Source organism: Gouania willdenowi, chromosome 17 (assembly GCF_900634775.1).
Source record: "Gouania willdenowi chromosome 17, fGouWil2.1, whole genome shotgun sequence".
Lineage (NCBI taxonomy): Eukaryota > Metazoa > Chordata > Actinopteri > Blenniiformes > Gobiesocidae > Gouania > Gouania willdenowi.
Genome location: NC_041060.1, coordinates 3,087,465 through 3,096,163, shown reverse-complemented (window position 1 = coordinate 3,096,163; position 8,699 = coordinate 3,087,465).

Genomic DNA, 8,699 nt, shown 5'->3' with positions numbered 1-8,699 from the left:
GGTCCAAATAAATATCTGAACTAAAGACAGTGAAGTGACTGTTTGTTTTTTTAAGTCCAATTGTTAAGGCACAAAATACATTTTCAGTTGCACTTTTAAAAAGAAAAACAACTCTTATGCAGTTTTGCATTGTTTACTATAGAACCAGAATTTAAATTAATAGACTTTTCTTCAATCGTATTATTCCTTTATTTATTTCATTCAAGATTTATTTTTAGTTAAATTGCATTGTTTTGAATAGTTTATCAAGAGATTTTTTTGACAATGAAAAATAAAAAGAAGACAATATAGTTTTTTACAGTTTTTTCCCCCAAAAAAATAAAGGAATATGTTTCAGTCATCATTTTTCTACTGTCCCATTTTGTAAAATAAATCGTGAGAGAATCGCATCGTGAACTCAATATAGTGAATCGAATCGTATCGGGAGTTGAGTGAATTCTTACATCCCTAATATACAGTATCACCCGACTATGTTCCCATCAATTTAGAAATTACCGAAATAACACGAATAACAGAGGAGTAGTGATTTTAACTGGTGTACACAAGAAGAAGAAGAACAAAGTGAGGGCGTTTTGAGTCCGGTAGCCCGTCCTAAAAAGGCACCATATCAGAGACGAGCAAAATGTGATTGTCTGATCAATCCAGGAACACATGATTAACATTCACATTAGTATAATAATAAAGACCAATCCAAGCAATAGGTCATTTTGTGTGTTTCATTGTAAATGTGTGTTTTTGTCTAGTTTTGTGCATTATGTCTATATATTTCACTTGTTTTTTGTTTTTTTTTTGTTGTCCTTGTTTGTATTTTTCTGTCATTTTGTCTGTTTTTGTAAAAAAAAAAAAAATTAATTATTATTGTTGTTTTGGGTTTTTGGAATCACTGTTGTTTATTTTTGTTGTCCCTTGACATATTTTTCTGTCTTTTTGTGTGTTTTGGAGTTATTTTTGTTTTTGGGAGTCATTGTGTATTTTTGTCCTTTTTTCTGTTTTTGATATTGTTTTGTGTATTCTAACAATCAAATTGTGTATTTCTTTATCATTTTGTGTGTTTTTATAATCATTTGTGCATTTTTGTTGTTGTTTTATGTGTCTTTGGAGTCATTTTGTGCCTTTTTGTTATTGTTTGGGGGTTTTTCTGTAATTTTGTGTGCATTTTTGTTGTTGTTTAGAGTTTTTGGAGTAATTTTTGTGTATAATTGTAGTGACTTTATGGGTACTGTACTGTACTATATTTTTGGGGGCCGTAGTAAATTAGATCGAGGGGGCTGCATGTGAACCATGTGTGTTTTTGCCCACATCTTCTCTTCTATAAACTCAGTCTATGATCATTGTTATAGAGGAAACTTTCTCTGTGGTTCATGTGGAGTGTTACTGTGATAATGGTCTTTGCAGAAACGCTCCCAGTGCCAACTAAACCTTAACATAGTGCTGTCCTTTGTCTTATTCTTTTGTCTCTCTGGGAATTCACACACACACACACACACACACACACACACTGTAAAACCAAACCGCTTCTTATAACTTAAGAATCTTTTTGGTTCCTTTTGGCAGTGGTAAAATCTCGGGTTTTAAAACAGTTAATGACGTTTGGCTCTTTCACAGATCATATCATCCTCTTTTCTCTTACATTCTCATTCCAACTATTCAGATTAAATTGCTCCGTCAAAATGTTGATTTGGATATTGTTTGTTTCACTGAAATCTGGTTTCTTCTCGCATACAATGCTCCTGTTTTTCTTTCTTCACACAGTAAATAAAAACTAAAAAAAAAGTATTTCCTTAGTGGAAGGAATGTAAATTATAACAATAAAAAAACAGAAAGGACTTGATCTATGTCTGTTCCAACTGGTGGCTCACAAAGTCAAATATCTAAAATGACAACAAAATAAAAATAAAAAAATCCCAAAAATCACAGACAAAATATCAGACAAATATAAAAAATGACAACGAAAATCCCAAAAAATTACTCGTCACGCACAAAACGACAATATAAAGACAGAAAATGAGAGAAAATTACACAAAAGGACAACAAAAAAAGTCAAGAACACCAACAAAAAAAAGACGTTTGATTATACCAACACCAGACGACAACAAAAAACAGAAAGAAAAACATACAAAACTAGAACAAAAATACAAAAAAACTACACATCACACAGAAAACAACTGAAAATATACAAAATCACTCAAAAGAAACACAACATCCCAACAACAATAAGTGATATGGCAAAAAAAAACACACAAAACAACATCAAAAGGACAGAAAAAATACAGTACAACAAAAATACACTAAATTACACACAAAAAACCCAATATGACTAAAAAACAGAAAAATTTGCAAAACAACAACAAAATGGCAAAATAATTAATCATCACACACAAAAACAAGAACAGGAAAATACAAAACGACAACAAAAATAAACAATACGTTTCCAAAAACTCACAAAGCAACAAGAAAAAAACAGAAAACAGAAAAATATTCACACAAATGACACAGAAAATAGAAAAACGTGTGCCAAAAACACACACGGTGACAACAATGAAAACAAAAATAAACTTTATGACAGAAATAGAGACAAACCCTCTGTTGTTTCCTGTCTTAATGCTCAGACGTTATTCTAATGCCGACATGAATGTTGATCATGTGACCCTCAGATCAGATACAATGACAGTTTTGTGATGTGATAACAGTTGTCCATCCCTGATCTGATATAAACTAAATATCAAACCCTGTGTATATGTATGTAAACATATTTCATAAAAGTCATTATTTGAGGGTTTTTATGTTGGATGTGGTTTTGTTGTGAGAGATTTATGGAGGGGAAATGTTTGACAAGAGCACTTTTTAAATCTCACACATTATTAGTGAATAATAATTATTATTATTATTGTTATTATTTTCACACCCACGCCTCCTGGACCTGATCTGAGAGAGAGAGAGAGAGAGAGAGAGAGAGAGAGAGAGCGGTTGAGTGGAAGAGGTGAGGAACACACACACACACACACACACACACACACTTTCATTATCCTGCTCCCGCTCCGTCAATGCTGCTTCTTTTCTCTTTCCCTCTCTGCGTTTTTAGGAAAATCACTCTCTGAATTGGAAAAAGGCCCCGGGGCCACATGCACTGGTTTCTCTCTCTGTTGGATAATTGACTCCCATTGGCTGGTAATTCATCGTCTGCATATGCAGCTAATTCATCAGGACAGGAGAGAAGATGTTCACCTCTAGACCTGGTACAGCCCAGCAGCCTGAACCCCAACACACACACACACACACACACACACACACACACACACACACACACACACACATGGCCCAGCAGCCTGAACCCCAACACACACACACACACACACACATTCACACACAGCCCAGCAGCCTGAACCCCAACACACACACACACACACATACACATGGCCCAGCAGCCTGAACCCCAACACACACACACACACACACACACACACACACACACACACGGCCCAGCAGCCTGAACCCCAACACACACACACACACACACACACACACACACACACACACACACACACACACACACACACACACACACACACACACACACACACACACACACACACGGCCCAGCAGCCTGAACCCCAACACCTACACACACACACACATTCACATGGACCAGCAGCCTGAACCCCAACACACACACACACACACACACACACACACACACACACACTTCTTTGCAGCATAACAACTAAACGCAGCATCACCATGTTTACTGTGAGCTCTGGGCTCCACTATCTGACCTGTGTCCATAGATCTGTGAGCTCTGGGCTCCACTATCTGACCTGTGTCCATAGATCTGTGAGCTCTGGGCTCCACTATCTGACCTGTGTCCATAGATCTGTGAGCTCTGGGCTCCACTATCTGACCTGTGTCCATAGATGTCACTGATGTATTCTGGACCAAACCCATTCACAGATACACACACATGCATGGCCCCAACACACACACACATAAACACAAATATGCATACATACAAACAGCCCAACACCAGCCAGGCTTGAGTTTAACCTCCATCACCTCCACCTGCACCCCCCCACCCCCCCTTCCCCTCCCCAGAAGAGCCTGGGCATGGAATGAGAGGAGGGAGTTAGTGGAGGAGAAGCCTGAGATGATGGATGGGACACATTGTGGCATTAGGAATAGCAGCGCACACTGTCAGCCTGTGTCTATTCTAATCTGGGAGGAAATAGACTTGTTTCCACATTAGGAGGACAAGTAAGAGCAGAATTAATTGAGCAATCAGGCCATTAAAGAGAAAGTGATGTAGGAACATTCATCACTGCTGACCACAGCCCTGCCTTTATTCCTGTTCCCTCATCTTCAAACAGATTAGGATTATTGTGACAAGACAAAGCTATCTTTTGTCTTTTTTTTCTCCTGGTGCATTTATCACGCTTGTCACATGTTCTAAAGGCTTTCACTTTGCACACCTTGGCTCATTTTTTCTCCCCCGTGGAAGTAAATCTGCAAAATAATGGATCGCACGGACAAAAGTCGGCTGATGATCAGGTGAAACGTGGCAAAATCTGCTTTTCAAGTTGTGTTGCTCTGATGTTTGGATTATTTTAAATGACACTCGGTTTGGTAAAGATATCAGTTAAATAAAACCATATTTTTAGTAATGATTGCTGTTTTTATATTATATACATATACAAATAACATGGAAACATTCAAACATTTTGGCAAGTGCTTAAATCAAGTCTATGACATACAACTATACATACAGTATTAACGTAAAGACCAGAGGAATAGAAGTCAGTCTGTCCATACGCTCAATTTGTCCCTGATACAACAAATGCAGATTAGAATAACAGAAAAATGTACAAAACAACAACAAAAACACAAAAACTAAGCCTAAAACTCCAAAACCTACAACAGAAATACACAAAATCACTATAAAAACACAAAAAATGACCAAAAAAAGCACCCATAAAAGTCTAAAAATGCACAAAAAGACAACAAATGTACACAAAATGATGGAAAAACACACACACAGAATAATAACAAAACTGATTAAAATAACGCAAAAACACACAAAACGATGGAAAAATATACAAAACAATATCAAAATTACAAAATGATAACAATAAGACTAAATGATTAAAATAACACTAACAAACTATAAAAACACAAAATGATGTCAAAAAAAAAACATATACATAATGATGACAAAAATGCAGAAAATGACTCCAAAACATACAAATCAACAAAGAGAATGAGAGAAAAAACACACAAAGTGATTCAAAACACTAAACAAATCTAAAAATGCACAAAAATTAAACAAAAACACACAGAATCAACAACAAATACACACAAAATAACGCCCTGACTTACAAATCAACATAAAATACTCTCCAGAAACACACAAACGGCAACAAAAACACACAAATCCCTGTGTTAATGCTCAGATTATTCATTAATATTATAAATGCTGACATGAATGTTGTTAGTGAAACCCTCAGATCAGATAAAATCACTTTTTTGTGAGATAAAGTTGTCCATCTTTGCTCTAAAGAGGTAAACAGCTCCTGTGGATTATATTCTGTAATCATGAATATTATAATATGAATCTAAACAAGTGATAAACACGTGTATTATAAACCAACCTGACTGTCCTTTGATGTGAGTCTGTGTTGTTTCTGTTTCAGGTTCAGCTTCTGTTTAACTTTTCATCAAAACTACTTCCTCACAACTCCAATGTTTGTCCTCCATCGTCCTCTAGTGGAAAAACCAGGAACAACATGTCCTAATCAAACATATGGATTTGTTTGCTTCAAATGAAACTACAGCAAGTTAAATACATCTGATTTAATTCATGATTGTTGAGAACTTTTACAAAAATCCAAATGAACATTTCTAGCTGTATTTTGTTCCTGGTGTGGACTTTTTGTGTAGAATTTGCATGTTCTCCCTGTGCTTCCATTTGTCTTTCTTTCCACAGCCCAAAAATGTAGGAAATTGTCGAGTAATTATACAAAATTAATTTATAAAACAACAGCAAAAATACACAAAATGATGACAAAAAAGACTACATTATTATTGGGGGTTTTTTTTGTTTTTTTTAACAACAAAAACACGCAAAATGATGGAAACAAATATACAAAAATACCACAAAAAATGCAGAAATTGGCTCCAAAGCACACACTAATACACAAACCCCTCCATAAGACACAAATAAATGTGTGTGTGTAATTGTGAGCAGTTTGCAAACAATGTTTGGTTAATTACTGTATTTTTTATGCCTGCACTTTTATAATTGCAGATAATTTAGTTTTTGATTTATGATGAAATGTGATGTTACTTGTTCCTTGTTAGTTGAATAAACAAAACAAATTGTTATTTGTCAGGATTATATTGGGGGCCGATGGGTGTGGCTTGAAAGGTCACCTTCATTCAAAATGGGAAAAAAAAACCCAAAAAACCATTGAGAACCACTGAACTAGCGTAACGCGTTACTAAGTAACTAGGTTACCAATATCTATGATGCCCTTATAAAACAGCTTCATGGTTTATTTATTTTTCATGACGATGGCAGCAGGAGTCGATCAATACTAACATCAGGTTCTAAACTTCACTGAATGTGGGAGGAAACGAACACTAAAGCAACCTTTTTTTGGAGCGTGACCCTGTTTTAATATCACAAATTTCTGGTAACCCCAAATATTTTCTTTTCTTTCAAGAATTAGTTTTCGATTATGTTTATTCTGTGTTACAAATGCATAGTAGCCAGGGTTAGCAACAAGCTGTGTCAGCTCAGATTGTTTTTTAATTTGAAAATAAGTAATAATTTACCAATACTGTTAGAAAAAATCATTTTAAATCAATTAATAGTTATTTCAGGTGACCCCACATGGGATCACAACCCAAGGTTGAACAACTATGTCCTAAAGCACATGTGTCAAACTCAAGGCCCAGGGGCCAAATCTGGCCCTTCAGAGCATCTGATTCGGCCTGCAGGAGAAAATTAAAATGACAGAGAAAATATGAATCATTCAGTTGTAAATTGTTGTTGAAAGAACACAAAATTTTTCTAAAATTCTGCAATTTTTTTGTATGTTATCCCACAAAATCTCCCCAAATTAAATTAAAATTGTTCAAAAAAAGATCACAGGACATTTAAGTATGTGTCATTTATTGTTTGGACATTGTTGATGCCTTCCAAAAATATATGTATAATTTATAAATGGAAGTGCAAACTTGGGCACATTAATGCTGAAAATGTTCGTTTTTCGCCCAAAAACCTGCGCTCAATTCCGTTCAAACTGGTTCGTATTTGGCCCCTGAACTAAAATGAGTTTGACACCCCTGCTCTTTGTGTTGTCTGTTTGTATTCTGTGCACTGAAGTAGATAAAGTTAAAGTGTTACAGTATCTAATTTATAAAGCAATGTCTGTCTGTCTGTCTGTCTGTGTGTGTGTGCGTGCATTCCTTAAATAGCTCTCAGACTGACCTGAGACTTTCAACATGGCTGCTGCTTGGTTGAAAGGTGTGCAACGTCAGATTTCTTTGGACTGCAATGATACCGTTCATAAATTATTTGATGAAATTGTCTGAAATGCAGCTTTGCAGAACAGCTCAATGTTGACAAGTAGTCCTAAAAAAAAAACACCCCGCAAATATTGACCAGCAGGTGTCCTCAGTGAACAACGTTTGTAACTAAGGTGAGTAATAATAATAATAATAATAATAAATCATAAATGGGCTTTCACTATAAATATATTGTATGTAGCCTATAATACAGTGCTAAATATTATGCTCTGCACAAGTAAATCAACTAGCTACAGGTTAGTGTGTTTATACTGCCACATTTCATCCCATTCCTACGATGTTAGCTTTGTTTGTTGCAAATCTGTATGTGCTGACTATGATGATGACATGAATAATAGACATTTACAATTTGTTTACATTATTAATCCATTGCCACTGCCTGCTAAATGTTGTTCATCCAGCTCTCTCTCTCTCTCTCTCTCTCTCTCTCTCTCTCAGGCTGCAGATGTATACTAGCTTATTTTACAGTGCTAAATATTAAACCTACCACTTTTCTATAACAATACATACTTCCTACAGGCTTCAACTAGTGCAGTCACTAGTTGAAGAAATTAAAATTGGATGGCCATCCTGTAATAAACATATAAAACCACTAGAGGGCAGCAAACCATATTAAAAAAACACTTCCTCCTGAGCTCCTTAAACAGTCACATGTTCTGTATGGATGTAAAAATAAAAGCTCAATGTTTTAAATACAGGCCAGAGATGATCTGTGTCAGTGATGATTCACAAACATTCATTTATTCACATGCAGCTCTTTGTACTTTAATAGAAAAAATCCGCCTACGTCACGATTGAGGTCAATGTTTGTTCCTTCTTATAAATATGATGCATCATCATCATTATTTGTTTGTAGTTTTTACCTCTTTGATAAATCTCACAATTTTTTTCAGTGGTGTTTTTACAATGTCAAAAGTTTGCTGTTTTAGTGACTTTTACGGACATGTTCCATCATTTCTAAAGTAGTTTTCACACATTTAAATTCAGTTATTACAGCTTCAACACAGATTATTATAACTATGGAAACAAGTGTATTTTCTGGGTCAGACACTGATGTTGGATAACAAGACCTGACTGTAATTCTTCATGATTGTGCTTCATGCACTGGTGGGCAGTGA